Here is a 15,862-nt window from a genome sequence, read left to right as displayed (position 1 = left end):
GCTTCATAAAGGGCATCTCCTCCTCCCTTTGTCCTTCAGGCCTAGGGATTGGCCTACATTGGCCCAAGGTTTCCTTTAACAGCTTACACCTTTGTGAATAGCTTCCTACTTAAATTCTCACATTGTCCGGGTGTGCCATTTAGTTCCTGCAGAGACTTTGACTGAACAATACAGGTGTGAAACGCTGTAATATTGGACACGTCCATATTGAAGAAATGTCCTTTTCTCTCTGACCTTGAGTCTCCTCTGACCACTGGGCATCTCCAGCTCAGGCTCACCTTCCTAGGGAGGAAGGAGGACACAGGGATTTTGTCTTACTCAGTGCACTTTATTCGTAAGGCCACTTATGTCCAAGGCACTGTACAAGGGGTTGCAAAGAAATTCGAGAAAAGGAATAAACATCCTGTGCTTTTCATCTTTATTCCTTTGTTCCTGATGTTCTCTGCACCCCAAGTGTTCTTCTCTTTCCATCAGTCAAAACTCTCAGATTTCACCTTAAGAAACCTTTCCGTGTCCCCCAACCATAAATAATGTCTTTCTCCCCCAAACACCTCTTTTAAAGCACTTATCTCTTTTTAACTTGTATTATTCAATTTGATTCAACACACATTTATCCAGTGCTTATTTTATGCCAAGCCCTAAGCCAGACACTAAGCAGTGCAAGGAAAAACATTAAACAGTACCTGCCCTAGGGGAGCTCATGGTCTCACCAAGGAGACAGAAACATAAATACTTATGATGCAAAGGGAAAGAGGTCATAACAGAAGTTTATGCAAAATTCTATAGCTTACAATTAGGGGAAGCACTATGGAAACATCTAGATAAATGTGAGAAGATCAAGAATATTAGAAGGACAGCAGGACCCTCTCCCAGGAGTAAGTTAGGGAGGCTAGAAATCTCAGTCTAAGAGAAGCCCAGCACCTAGGCAGCCAACATGGCACAGAACACAAAAGCAGCCATTGTGTATGCTTGCTGCATCAATGAGCCTGAGGCCACCTTTGGGTCCCTATTAGGTCTGCTCATGGCCTTCAAGGATGACATAGGACCTCTTTTTCTCTGGTGGACAAATTCAGAGCTGCCTGGTAGGCCAATGGACCAGCAGAGCCTTGAGATCGGATGAAAAGGTGCCAGGTGCTTCCCAACCAAAATCACAAAACTATACCATACATACTAATGGTAGACTCTAGCCTGAGGCCTCAAACAAATAGATGGGGCCTCAGGGATCGTCAGGTCAGGCACTAGCCCAGATCAGCCGTTCTGCAGGACGCAGACGACAAATGGGAATGATGTTGAGTGAATCTAAGACATCCTTCTCCCTACAGCAGCACCAGGTCTTGTAAACCGTTGACCACGATGTAGAGGACCACGATGTAAAGGACCAGGGAAAAGGAGAAGACATCTCCAAGACTGAGCATTTACCCAGAAAGAATGAGTCACCAGTTCCTGACAAGATGGCAAACTAGCATAAGCTGCTAGCTTCCTCGCCCAAAATTAATGTTGGAGAGTCTACAGCAGAGAAAATAAGTCATGTATCTGAGGCTCTAAACATAAAACTGTGAGAAATCCCTGGGAGACAGAAGGCTCCTGACAACTGAGAATAGTTGTGTGTGTGAAAGGGACAGGTGGGTGTGTGAACAGGGGCGGGGGAGGAGCAACAGTGGGAGATTAGGTTGGATCTCAAGCTCTGGGCTTGTATGTCCTCCCCCACCCACGCCCGCACCCCCACAAACACACCCACCCCACCCCCCGACCCCACAGAGAGCTCCTTGAGATAACCACTGTCTACTTAGAACAAGCAGCATCACAATCCAGGCATCTGGGGATTCCAAGTATTAGAGAAATCCTAAAACTCTCCTGGGATAAGAGTTAATGGAACCAGTAGTGTGCTTCCAGTCACCCAGGGGCTCTCTGCCTTGGAACTCATGCCTTCTCTCTTCTTTAAATGCACAGGAAGGTGACAAACTAGGATTTCAGACCCTCCCCACTACACATTACAAACAGAATAACAGTATCCACAGGGGAACACAAGTTTATAGGTCAACGTAATTTGACACTGGGGAATAATACCACTCTAAAAGAAAGATAACAAACGGAGCATCATGCATCTCATGAAGCAGGATAATTGGGAAAGATGGACCAAGATTTTAAAATAAGCATAATAAATATTCTGAACCAAAGAGACACTATTGAAATATGAAGTAGGTGGAAGTCATAAAAAATAAACTAATAGGAATATTGTGTATGAATAATAATTGAAATAAATTGAAGGGATAAATAGCTGGATGAATAACCCTAAAGAGACAGAATGTGTAAACTGGAAGATCACATTGAGAAGTTCTCCTAGAAAGCATCAGAGAAAATACAACGGTAGAAAAAAAATTTTTTTTAATTTATTCATGAGAGACAGAGAGAGAGAGAGGGAGAAGCAGAGACACAGGCAGAAGGAGAAGCAGGCTTTCTGTAGGAAGCCCCATGCGGGACTTGATCCTGGGACTCCTGGGACCGCTGAGCGACCCAGGCATCCCAACTACAAAAATTTTTAAAGAAACATTAAGATAAGTCATAAGTAAGCAGAGGTACTGATGTCTAAATAATGGAATTCCAAAGAAGTGAGAAAAAAAGAAGGGAGGAAATATTTGAAGAAACAGGAATAAAAGATGAAAGACTCTAGACTGAAAGGATTTGTAGAGTCTCAAATAGGATAATAAAGAAAAAGCCACATGTAGACATATATTACTGAAATTAAGAAATCAAAGACACCAAAACAAAACAAAACAAAACAAAACAACAAAAACCCTCCAAGGTTCCAGAGAGTAAAAGAAGTCATATAAAAAAAAGGTAAAGACTCAGGTTTTATCAGATTTCTGAACAGTATATTGGAAATCGGAACACACAGAGAAATATTTTCAAAGTATTAAAGGAAGAGAACATTGAACCTAGAATTTTATATATAGCCAAATTGTCATTTATATGCAAGAGTGCCACTGAGATATTTTCAGGCAGATGAGGTTTACCACAGTTATCCCATTTTGATAACTCTCTTGGAAGAGCACTCAAATAAAAAGAGAAATAAATCCAGGAAAGTGCTGCTAGAAAAATTCGATGGAAGAGTGATCAAATTCCTTAGTAAAGCTTGTCTAAAACAGCAAGTATCAAACAAAAGATTAAAAGAGAAAACACATATTTATAACCTTCAAAACTAAGATTTTAGACATTATCAAACACATAAACAGAAGTGCAGATTTTAAATTAAAGCCAACCACCACAAAAATAAAAATTGAAGATATAACTTCTACATAAGCATAAGAAAATGTTCCTATGTAATGGAAATCATAACAGAAGAAGAATTAAAAGCCAGAAAAATGTAGAATAAATGGAAAGTATGAAGTAATATGGCAGAAATAGGCCCAAGTGCATAGGGAAATGTATTATATGATAAAGGTGTCATCTTCAAATCACTTAGAAAAGATAGAATTTTAAATAAAGGATGCTGAGACAACTGGATAATCATTTGGAAAAACATAAAATTGGAATCATACCTCACACTCTGAAAATGGATCAGACACGTTTGATGTATCAGTGAAACCACCCAAGTATTAGAGGAAAACAGGTGAATTATGTTATAATTTTGGACTGAGAAAAGGCTTTCTCGTTATGAATCAAAATCCAAAATCAATAAAAGATCACTCAATTACATTTAAAAAAACCTTTTGCATGGCTAAAATCACCATAAGTAAAGTCAAAACCACATTATATACTGGGAAAATATATGCAGAGTGTATCACAGATAAAAAAAGCTAATATCCTGGCATGTAAACAACTCACAAAAATCAAGGAGAAAAGTTCAAACAGACTAAACCAAAGAAGAAGGAAGGGGGAGGGAGAGAGAGTGAGAGAGAGAGGATATATATAATAAATATATAAAATGATCATTGGAATATGAGAAAATATGAAAAATGCCAATTAAAACTCACTGATAGCATTTTGCAGCTCCAAGACAGGCAAAATATCAAAAGCTTTATAAAACATTCTTTTGACAAGGATATGGGAAGACAGACACTCAAAGTTAACGCTGGTGGGAATGCAAAATGTTCCACCCCCACAGAAGGGATTTGGCAATTTCTAACACAACTACATATGCATTTCACCTGTTACCCAATAATCCTACGTACATGTATTTACTTTGAAGATCCATCTCTAAGAATAGGAAACAAAATGTGCACAAGGTGACTCATCGTAGAGTTATTTATAATAACAAAATATTGGGAATAATCTATATGCATACACACAGAACAGATTGGTAGAGTAAGTCATTGTATATGCATACCTTGGCATAACATCCAACTGTAAAATTGAAAAACATCTCTATAAATTAATGTGAAGCAATTTCCAGGATATTTTTAAGTAAAAGACATGGATAGTATGCCATATATTTGTAAGAAGGAAAGTAAAATAAGAATATATGCCCATTCTTGCAAAAAAAAAAAAAAAACATAGTTATATAAATCAGTGAAATCGGTTACCTGCAGGAAATGAGTCAAAACCATGAGGAAGTGCTTACGGGAGGGACAGAAACTTCTCTAAATGTACTATTTGTATAGTTTGGATTTTTGACCTATTTAAATATTTCACTACACGCACAAGAAAATAAAACTAAATCATCAAACATGGAGAGGGGGAAAAGACCCTAAAATTGAATGTGGATGGAAATAAATGAACTTATCTCTATATTAAATCAATAAGATAACCATACAGAAGGGAAAAACCAACCCAATTAATTAACTTTTGGGCATAGTATTTGGGCTCTACAGTCTCAGTGAGACATACTCTAAAAATAAGAACTGCACAGAAGTTTTGAACTGTATCCAACAGCATTGTTTTGATGGTGGTATGGGTATTGCGATTCTGAAACTATTTTGTATGTATTATGGCAACAAGGAAATGAGTAAATATACCAAAGCTCCTGAGAACCAGGGAGGTTGAAAACCTGTTGAGAGAATCAGTGTGCAAGAACGAGATACACATAAGGAAGGGGAAAAGAGAGTATTAGATTGGAATTAGAGGTGTGATTACCTGATTTTTTTAAGTATTCATTTTTCTCCAATCTTATTGAAATATACCTGAAGTGCACTAACCACACATACTTAAAACATGCAATATGTTCAGTTTTGACAAGTGTACATTCAAATAAAACCACCCTCACAAAAAGGATGGCAAACATCTCTGTCGTTCCCAAAAGTTTCTTGGTGCTCATCAAGATCCCTCCCTCCCTGTATCTCCATCTCCACAAAACCACTGATCCTTTTTCTGTCATTACAGTATAGAGTGCATTTTATGGAACTTTACAAAAACCAGACTATATAGTATATACTTTATTTTTTGCCTGATTCTCTCATTAAATATGATGATTGGAGATGCATGCATGTTGTGCATCAAAGCAGAGTCCTTTTTACTGTTTCTATTCCTAAAATTGAAATGGCTCTGTTATTAGGTTTATATAAGTTTGTAACTGTTATGTTTCCTAATGAATTGTCCTTTTTATGACATGTTCTTCTTTACCTCTAGTGATAATCTTTATCTTGAAGCCTATTTTATCTGATCTCAATATAGCCTTTCTTATGCTTATTATTTGCAAGAGATCTATTTCCTTTAAGTATTTGTATTTAAAGTGTGTCACCTGAAGTCACTCGTAGTAGGGACTTGCTTTTTTATCCACTCTCTGCATTGTAGTTGAAGGGTTTTGACCATTAGCATTTAATGTAATTAATATTGTTGGATTTTGTTCTACCATTTTACCATTTGTTTTACATTTTCCCTTTATTTTTTTGTATTTCTTATCCTCCCTTTCTAGTCTTCCTTGGGATTATGGAAATAATTTTTAGCATTCCATTTTAATTTGTCATTGGCATTCTGGCTAAATCACTTTGCATTGTTTTGTAGTTTTTTGCTGTAGATATTAAAAATATATATACTTCCATATTCTAGTAAAATATAGGCATTTTGCAATCATATAAACTCCTTTAGTACTCACCTCAACTGACCTTTATGTTATCATGGTCATTGTCATCGTCATTGTCGTTTGTATTTTATCATCACACATTGAAAATTCCACCAAATAAAAGGTTATAATCTTTGCTTTGGATGATCACATGGGGTTTTTAGAAACTCAAAGGGCATCTGGGTGGCTCAGATGCTCAGTTAAGCATCTGCCTTATGCTCGGGTCATGACTTCAGGGTCCTGGGATCAAGCCCTAAGTTGGGCTCCCTGCTGAACAGGGAGTCTGCTTCTCCCTCTCCCTCTTCCCACCTCCCATTCATGCTCTTTCACTACCTCTCTCAAATAAATAAAGAACATCTTTTTAAAAAATAAATAAAAAATTAAAAACTTAAAAGGAAAAAAGAAAAGGTCTCTTATATTTACTCAGATATTTGTTTCTATTTCTTTCTGTTTTTCTTCCTTCATTCCTCAAGACCAAACTGTCTTTTGCTATTATTTTCCTTCAACCTGATGAATTTCCTTTAACCAATCTCACAAACCAGGTATTCAGTGATAAATTCTCTTAGTTTTCTTTTATGTGAAAACAGCTTAATTTTGACTTCATACCTGGAGGATATTTTTGCTGGATATAGAATTCTGGGTTGACAGTTCTTTTCTTTCAGTACTTTAAAAATGATGTTCCATTGTCTTCTGACCTTCAGGGTTCAAACGAAAAAATCTCCTGTCATTAGAACTTTTGTTCCTTTATATGTAATGTGTAGTTTTTCCTCCAGCAGCTTTCAAAGGGTTATCTTCACCTTAACTTTCACCATTTCAATTATGATGGGTCTATGTGTAGTGTTCTTTAATTTTATACTGTTTGGAGTGCATTAAGGTCCTCGACTCTTGAATCTGCCAACATGAAAATACAATAAAAATCCAATAAGATATTACTGAGAGACTGAAGAGCAGATACAATGATGGCCCAGAAGAGGAGTAGTCAAATCTCCCATGTTGAAGCGGAAAAGATGCCAAGAATGCATGGAAGCTGGTATAGAGAGCACGGCAGATACAGTCTAGACATAGGGACTGTATGAGCAAAACCATGAAAGGTGAACATGCAGACCCAAGCTTTTTATTCTCCAGTGCTCTTCCACTTCACATCATCCTTAAAAAAAAAAAATTTATAACCAGCAGCTTTGTTTTGTGAAATTCTTTCTTTTTTTTAAGTTGACACAGAGAGCAAGACCTGAGCCGAGAATAAGAGTCAGATGCTTAACAACTAAGTCACCCAGGCGCCCTCCTGTTTTATGAAAATCTTAATGGCATCTTCAGATGCATTTTTTCTATCTTTTTTGCCTTTTTAAGAGCAGGAATAGCATTTCTTCCTTTCTCTGTATCTTCTGAAGATGCCTAACATAGGGCTTTACAAATTAAGACAAATCAACCAAAAAACAAACAAACAAACAAAAAACAAACAAAAAACAAACAAACAAACAAAAAAAAAAAACCCTTCTCTTTAAACAGCATGTAGGGACTGATTCTGGTTCATCACTTTATGAAAATACAGTCGCAGAACAAAGAAAATCATTTTTTCCTATTAAAAAACTTGCCTCTTTAGACAGTAACAAGTTAATTGGTTGAAGCAGTTTGAGACTCTTAGAAACAGAATAAGTAAAAAATTTCATTTTCTCACCCAAACTTATACCAATTAAAACTAACCCTCCAAACCTTAGATGTTTATCCAGCGTTAATTACTACATTTAAGGGGCTAAAATTAAGTGCTTTGTTGGTTTCTCTAGATAATTTACATATCATTACTTTACAATTCATGTTGCAATGATTTTTATTAAAATTAGTACATGAAAATGGAATAATATTACCTCTAAGCTTTCAGGACCCTAGGGTCAGAGTCATTTATTCTTTCTCCTTTAAAATTATAATTGTCAATTTAAAAAATATATATGTGGAACTTAATGATTTATTTTTAAAAGGAAAGCATGAAACAACAATGGGTTAGTATTTATGATTTCAGTGGGCTTGTATCAAGCCCACAATCGATGCTCTTTCATATAGAGGGCAAGAAGAAAAAATAGAAAGGAGCAGAGAAAAATCAGCTAGCGTAGAGAAGAGAAAGAAAGTTCAAAAAAAAAAAAAGGGAAGTAAACAGAGGAAATGATGTTGACTTCTCCAATTTAACTGTGGAGCTCAAAGAATAGCCAAGTACCATTAGTGCTCCCAGGGACACCGTTTGGGAAACTCTGGTTATAGCCATCCTCAAACGAGAGCCAGGGGTACCATGTGTCATTAGTGCAAAAAAAGTGTGGGGTCCAAAAACAAAGACCCGAGCGCTATTTGGCAGCACATAGGCATCCACTACCTGCCAGTGGAAGGACGTGGCCCTGGGTGACCACAACCCAGTCCATGGCATGCTCTCCCACTGTCGCTTAGGAGAAGCCTAGCCAAAGCTAGTCTGCAGTCAAGGGGTTCAGTTTGAAAGGTTTTGTGAAGCACAGTTCACCCATGAGAGGTTTCTGCCGTTCATTCCGACTCTGGGCCCCTGGGAGCCTTCACACAAAGTTGGGAGAATGCTCTAGAAACGAGCTCCACTCTTGGGAGGCCAGCTCTCTCACTGTGCTCTGGGGGAAGCAGCACGATAGGAGCTAAGGAAACACAGATGCGCAGATCCTCCGCGATGCCCACCCATCCCAAAGGCAGGACTCATGAGTTCTGGCCATAGACTTCTCCGTTCCTCCTGTCTACCGTCCCCCATCTTCCCTTCCTCCAGTCCCACAGTGCTTGCGGCTGTCTCCTCTGCCTCCCTCCCTCCCCATCCTCATTTTCCCCCTTCCTCTCTCTCCTTTGAGGTCCTATAGGCCAATAGGGTCATTCTGATCAAATGGGAATCTGCCAGAATTTCCCCTGGGCCCTCTCTCCCACTCCTGATAAATCCACCCACCTGCCCCACTCCCTCCATCCCCAGCTCAAGACATCCCAGGCTCGCTGACAGAGGAGTCCGCGGGAGGGCTGAGGATGGGGCTGTTTGTTGCCCGTGTCACTGTATGTCTCTACGTTGGGGGCGGGTGGTTGTTCCTGGAGCAGAGTCTTCTCAGAAACCTTCTTTCCACTCACATCCCTCTGCAGAGAGGATCTGGCCGGTGTGACATTTCCTGACAGCTCTGACAGGCCTCAAGGAGACAATTAATGCCTCACAGCTGCCTCTACCGGGGGAAGGTGCTGGAAAAGGAGGAAGGCGGGGGAGGGAAGAGTGTAAATTTACAAAAAAAAAAAAAAAAAGTTTTAAAGTCATAGTAGAGACTAGGGAGGGAATGGAATCAGAATCTTACTGAACAAATTCCTCTTGGAATCCCCTCCAGGCCCCGAGAGTGGACAACCTGGGGCAAACTGATGGAATCACCGCAGAGAGAGACTAATAGCTCTGTGTCGGAGCTTCTGGAAAGAAGCAGAAGGCCAATGGCAGAGCCTCTGCCCTGGCCTGGAATCCTGAGCTGCTGGACCTTGAACCCTGCCCGCCTCACGGTGGTGGAGACGGAGGCCGCCTGAGGCTGAGGGCCCGGGCTGCCAGGGCCGGGGGGAGGGCGGGCAGCCCCTGGAGGGTGCTTTCCGATAAAAAGTCAGCGGGCCAGAGAGATGGGCGGGAGGGACTCCTTCCTTCCCAGACACCCCCACGTCTGCCTGGCCAGACAGATGGGCCTTCCTCTGGGCTTTATAGATTAATGCGTCCTTCTTATCAATTATGGAGACAAGAAAGTGTAATTTTCTCCCCATGTTTATACTGTTCAGGATTAATCTGCCTGTAAATGGATAATCTGTCAGCTTTCCGAGACACTGAAGTGGGTTGGGGGCGGGGCAGGAAACGGGGAAGAGATTTACCAGTGGGTAATGCCATCTGCTTTATTAGGTTGTTTTATAAACCTGACATTCAATTTGTTCTGGAGGACTTGGTGACGGATTATTCTGTAAATTCCCAAATAATTACGATTACCAGAGAAAGAGAAAAAAGGGGGAGAGGGAGGTGGGTTTGGAGGGGTGGGGGGTGGCCAGCAAGACCGTGAGTGATGGTTCCAGGGGATGGCATCCATCCCCGGCCCCCTCCAAGGGGGGCTGGAGGAGGGCTAGGCTCAGGGACCCGTGGAGGGGGGCGGGTGTTGACTGAAAGGGCCTGGGGAGCCCTTCCACCTGGGCCTCATCCCTTGTCTCCTCTCCCCCACCTTCCAACCTCAGAGTCTCTGCTCTCCCCAACAAGAGGGCAAATTCAAGTGAGCCGGGTCGGCGTCATCAGCGTGGATATTATATACTTTCTCCTGTCACCCATGTCTGAATCCCCGGAGAAATTACTTCAACTCCCTGTGCCTCAGTTTATTCAACTGTAAAATGGAGACAGCGGTAGTACTTACCTCCTATGGGTGCTGCTAGGATCGGTCAGTTCCTACACACAATAGCGCTTGGGGCCCGCGAAGCCCTGTACAAACTATTATTTGCATTTTTATCCCACAGACCTGAGCCTGGTGCTGACAATATTGTACGCTCTGGATAGATACTGGATGGGTGAGTCTGAAAAATCAGAATGAGCTGATAAGCCCCTTAAAACCAGAGGCTTCACCCCTGCCCTTCCATCCCCTGCTTGAACACTGCCAGGGACAAGGAGCTCCCTACCTGCTATGCAGGCGGTGCATCCCATCATCAGGACAGGTCCAGAGAGTCCTCAAATAAAGACAAAACCCGCCTTCCCCCTAGCAGAACCCCCCAAAGGGTTAACCCTGCTGGGTTTGCAAAGGCAGGCCCAGGAGAGCCCCTCTGGTAAAGCATAGTCTTGATTATGAGCTCCGAGAGCTCGTTTTTCAGCAGAATGCTATTCAATTACCCCATGCACGCTTATCTTTTAAATTTCCAAATGCTGCCTTCCACGGCTTCTATAATCTTATTTGCCGCTTGTGCTGGGGTGGGAGTGGGTGGGGGAAAGAAGGCCACACGGTGTGCGCCCATCCTTGTGTTTCGGGGTACAAGTGGGTGGTCACAGATCCCTCCCAAGGAGAGAAGGGTGGCAGGATCGGAATCCTTATTACCTGCCCTCTCTGGCCACCTCTGCACCTTCGTGTTTCCGAGGATAGTTCTGTGTGACCTCAGTTAGTGACCAAGGTAAAACAGGCTCAGGGAGTGGAGCCACTCTCTCTGCGGCTTCCCACAAAGAAAATGTCTGTGCCTTGAGGGACAGCTGAGCAGATTAACTCCCCTTTACATCTCAGAGTGCTTTCTTGACCATCAGCCCCCATGCTATCCGGGTGTAAATATTAAATACACCAAGAATATTATCCTTCTTTCAGAAACTGATGCATAGTTAGGTTAGATTGTTTGTGTCCCACAGCCACACAAGGAATTGGGGTTTGGACCATATAGTGGGCTGCCATTGTGTTGCCTGTCCGGAACCAACCGCTCCACTTCTTCTGGTCAAAGAACCTTCTTTCCTGTGGGGAATCCATCCCAAGTGGCTTGGATGGGACTGTAGCTGCCCTTTTTCAGAGATGTGCACAAGACAGGCCAATCAGGATAGTTCGTGCCCTTGGCCACAGTCATCGGATCAGGGATAGGCATGTGACCAAAACAAAGCCAATTAGATCCTTCCATTGGACTTTGCTACTAAAGTGATAAGGGAAGATGCTAATCTTCCTGGAATTGGCCGTCTGGTAGGATGTGAGGCTTATGCTATCAATGGCCACCATGCTCACCATGAAGAGAACACCTGACTACGATTTGGAGAGACAAAGCCCCGATGACACTTGGAAGTCCTAAACCTAGTCGTACCTGAAGCCTATATTCTATTTTTGCTCGATAGCATGAGTTGTGTTACTGTCAGTAAGGCCTCCTCCCCATCCTCAAACTTTATGTCACAAATTCAAGGTGTCTGTCAAAGAAGGATTGGGAGCTGGGTGATCTCTTGCATCTCAATAGGAGTTGGGCCATACCAACTTTGGGGGAAGCCCTCCAGTTCCCAGATGCTTCTCTTCTATTAATACTCCCGTTTCCCTATTATTATTCCTGTGTGCGCTGACTCATGTTTCTCTCTGCAGGTGTTGTGTTTCTCCCACCCTCTTCCCAATGACCTTTGTCTCTGTCTATAACCAAACTCCCTGGGGACCAGTTCTAGGTCTCCTTCATCTCTATCAATTTCTGGTCCCAAGGATCTCGAGTATCGGAGATATGGAGTCTGGTGGCTTGAGGCTATCTACATATTTGTGTGGGTGTGAGTGTGTTCTTGGGGATATGTGAGAAGGAAGGGGGTGGGACTGCCAAAAAAAGCATCTATGCTGCAGATTGGAGGAAGAGGGAGAGAATAAAGATCGGAGCAAACAAGATTCCAGTTTGCAGCGTGAGAGGTTCTGCTCCGTAACCTCAGCTGGCTTTCTGTTAGCATTTACTCAGATCCATCTTCTACCAAGAGAAGATTAAGGGAACTTACAGCTATGATTGTTGACGTCCATAATGGATGACATATATGTGGTGTTCACTTCCTTAATTGTGCACCCTGCCCTGGCCCCGGGCCTCCTCAGGGATCCTACGAGCAGCCCCACTTCACCAACTGCAGTCCTCACCAACTGGCCTTCCCAGAGTCTCTGGCTGAGCTGACTAGGGAAGGGCTTTCCCTGCAGAAAGCAATCTGTAGAGATGGGACGAGGTGACCGATTTTTCAAATGTGCAGACACCAAAGCAAAGCTGCAAGTACCGTAAAGAATCGAGAAAGCATGACACCACCAAAGGAATCAAATAAAGCTGCAGTAATTAACCCTAAAGAAATGGGTATCTACAAGCTGCATGACAAAAGAGTTCAAAATAATTATCTTAAAAAATGAAAAGGCAAGCCACAGACTGGGAAGAAAATAATCACAACTTATATATCTGACCCGAGGCTCATATCCAGAATATATGCAGAATTTTTATAGCTCAACAGTAAGAAAATAAACTCAACTGTAGCAACTCAATTGTCGAAAGACTTCATTCACAGAAGGAAGTATAGCAATGTCCAATAAACACATTAAAAGATAGATGGCCAACAGTTAAATTAAAACCACAAGGAGATGCTGCTTCATTCCCAACAGAACAACTACAATATTAAAAATAGACAATACCAAGTGCTGGTGAGGATGCGGAACAACTAGAACTTTCATACGCTGCCGGTGGGAATGTAAAATAGTACCACCACCTTGGAAATGAGTTTTGCAGTTTCTTAAAAAGTTAAACACGCACTGGCCCTTCAATTATTAGGTATTTACCAACGAGAAGTGAAAACACGTGTCCACACAAAGACTCATCTATCAATGTTTGTGGCAATTTTATTTGCAATCGCCCAAAGCTGGAAACAACTTTAATGTCTATCAACAGGTGAATGGATGAACAAATTGTGGTACATCAGTACAGTAGTACAGTAGGATACTACTTAGCAATAAAGAAAAGCGTGGACTGTGGGCAGATACAGCCACAGGCATTGATTGCAAAAATATTATGTGGAGTAAAAGGAGCCAGATATGCACAAAAGGACTTACTACCTATGTCTGTGTACGTGACACTTGAGAACATGTGGAATCACTCTCCGGTGCTGGAAATGGGAATAAGCATTGCCTGGGGTGACCATGGGGGGCTGGCCATGAAGGTGCCCAAGGGAACTTTCTGTGGTGATGGAAATGGTCATTTCTCTCTCTCTCTCTCTCTCTCTCTCTCTCTCTCTCTCTTTTTAAAGGATTGTCTTCATTTATTCATGAGAGACACAGAGAGAGGCAAAGACACAGGCAGAGGGAGAAGCAGGCTCCTGTGGGGAGCCCGATGAGGGACTCGATCCTGGGACCCCGGGGTCACACCCTGAGCTGAAGGCAGATGCTTAAGGGCTGAGCCACCCAGGCATCCCAAAAATGGTCATTTCTTAAATGGTCATTTCTTAACCACTACTCTGGAGTGGTGGTTATATGACTGCTTCTAGTTGGCAAATCTCATCAAACTGCACACATCAAATGTGTGCTTGTTAGGATCTGGTATATTCCTCGATTAACAAACTATTTCTCAATCAAAACAGATGAGGGGGCGGGGGAGGACAAAAGCCCGGAGCGCGTTGCCCCCAGCCTGCTCTCCCTTCCTCAAACTGCAGGTCTCCCTGCCCGAGGAGGACAGGACGCCTTGAAGTCAGAGTCTCTAGCCTTGGACGTCACGGCCCGGGGCCCACAAAGCTGGAGATACACAGGCCAGGTGTTCCTTGGGACAGTCCTTAATGGAATGCCAGGGAAAGAGTTGACCCTGGGGGAAGAGACCCAGGCTGCTGGGAGGGAGCGGAGGAGCAGGTCAAGTCCGTGCCACCCGAGTGGCCCTTGCTGTTGGCGCCCCAGGTGCCATGTCCCCCCCCCCCCGCGGGGGTGCCCACGCACCATCCATTCTGCGTAGCTGGCTGTCTTCACTTCCTTGGGCTGTCGAACCAGAGCCCCACTGACTAGGGGCCTGAAACAACAGGAATGTATGCTCTCCCCGTTGTGGAGGCTCAAGTCCCAAATCAAGGAGTCCAGGGGCCCTGCTCCCTCCGATGTCTCTAAGGAAAGATCCTTCTTGGCTTCTTCCAGCTTCTGCGAGCCCCAGGCGTCAGGTTGGCTGATGGCAGGTGTCACTCCAAACCCCGCCTCCGCCCTCACAAGGCCACCTTTCCTCTGCACCTCTGTCTGTGCCCAAATGTCCCTCTTCATACAAGGACACCAACGACCCTACTCTAGTCTAACGTCATCTCAGCCTGGTCACACCGCAGAGACTCTCTCTCACCAGTACGAGGGGGCAGGACGTGAGCCTGTCTTTGCGGGGGACGCCGGCCAACCCTGAACCCCAGGTGTGTGGGGACAGCACTCCCGCGGAGCCGTGCGTGTGTGTGCACACCTGCGTGTTCTGGCGGGGGCATCCGTGCAGCGGTCCTGGGTGTTACCAAACACGGACGTTTCTGTCTTTAATAAGACAAGTCTGGTTTTCCCCCATCCCCTGTTCTCAGATTCCTCGTCTGCCTATGGCCCCTGTGCCCACGCACCCCAGGACAGCTTTTCAGTGGCTTCTCACTAATAAAACGGTTATTTCCTGATTGACACATTCCTTCCTCCAATTATACACGTAACTCCTCCACTGGCTTTTTCCGGAGAGGGGACAAGAGGCCCAGGACTCGGGCTGACTCAGGACACAGGTACCGACACCCGCTCACACTCACTCAGTCGCTCACTCACACCCCCTTTCACAAGGAGCAGTCAGGGTGTCGTTCTCAGAGCGTGTTGAGGACCCCGAGGAATCCTCTTGATTGAAATAAAAGCCTGCAAAGCTCCCGGGAGCCCTCACAGCCCCCAGGGGCATCTACTAGAACCATGCATGTACCTAAAGATGCAAACATGAACATTATCATCTCAAAATACTCTTTGAAGGTAAAAATCCCCGTAACAATTCATCGCCCAAAATATTCCTTGAAGGCTGAGGCTGGTTTCTCTGCTGGCAGGTGGTAGCCGGCGGGGTGACAGGACACATGGTGACCCTCCTGCCTGCAGCCTGCTGCTCGCTCTCAGACACGGACCTGGCTGTCCGATTTGCCCAATTTTTTTTAATTTTTATTTATTTATGATAGTCACACAGAGAGAGAGAGAGGCAGAGACAAAGGCAGAGGGAGAAGCAGGCTCCATGCAGAGAGCCCGATGTGGGACTCGATCCCCGGTCTCCAGGATCGCGCCCTGGGCCAAAGGCAGGCGCCAAACCGCTGCGCCACCCAGGGATCCCTGGCTGTCCGATTTGAAGGTGGGCCCCAGGACAGCACAGGCGGTCACTCCGCATGGCCTCTCCAGCACCGGACAGAGAGCCTGAGTGGAG

General features: G+C 43.7%; 1 long non-coding RNA gene across 1 annotated transcript; it reads left to right on the top strand.

Moving 5' to 3' along the window:
* The first annotated feature begins 751 nt into the window (after nucleotides 1-751).
* On the top strand, nucleotides 752-9,817 carry LOC111096860. Its single transcript, XR_005361573.1, has 3 exons — nucleotides 752-875; nucleotides 1,323-1,622; nucleotides 9,355-9,817. It is a non-coding gene; the product is annotated as an uncharacterized LOC111096860 (long non-coding RNA).
* The last annotated feature ends 6,045 nt before the right edge of the window (nucleotides 9,818-15,862 follow it).

Source organism: Canis lupus, chromosome 7 (assembly GCF_011100685.1).
Source record: "Canis lupus familiaris isolate Mischka breed German Shepherd chromosome 7, alternate assembly UU_Cfam_GSD_1.0, whole genome shotgun sequence".
In the NCBI taxonomy this organism is placed as follows: Eukaryota; Metazoa; Chordata; class Mammalia; order Carnivora; family Canidae; genus Canis; species Canis lupus.
Note: the sequence above shows the minus strand (reverse complement) of the source record. Positions and strands in the feature narration are given on the sequence as shown.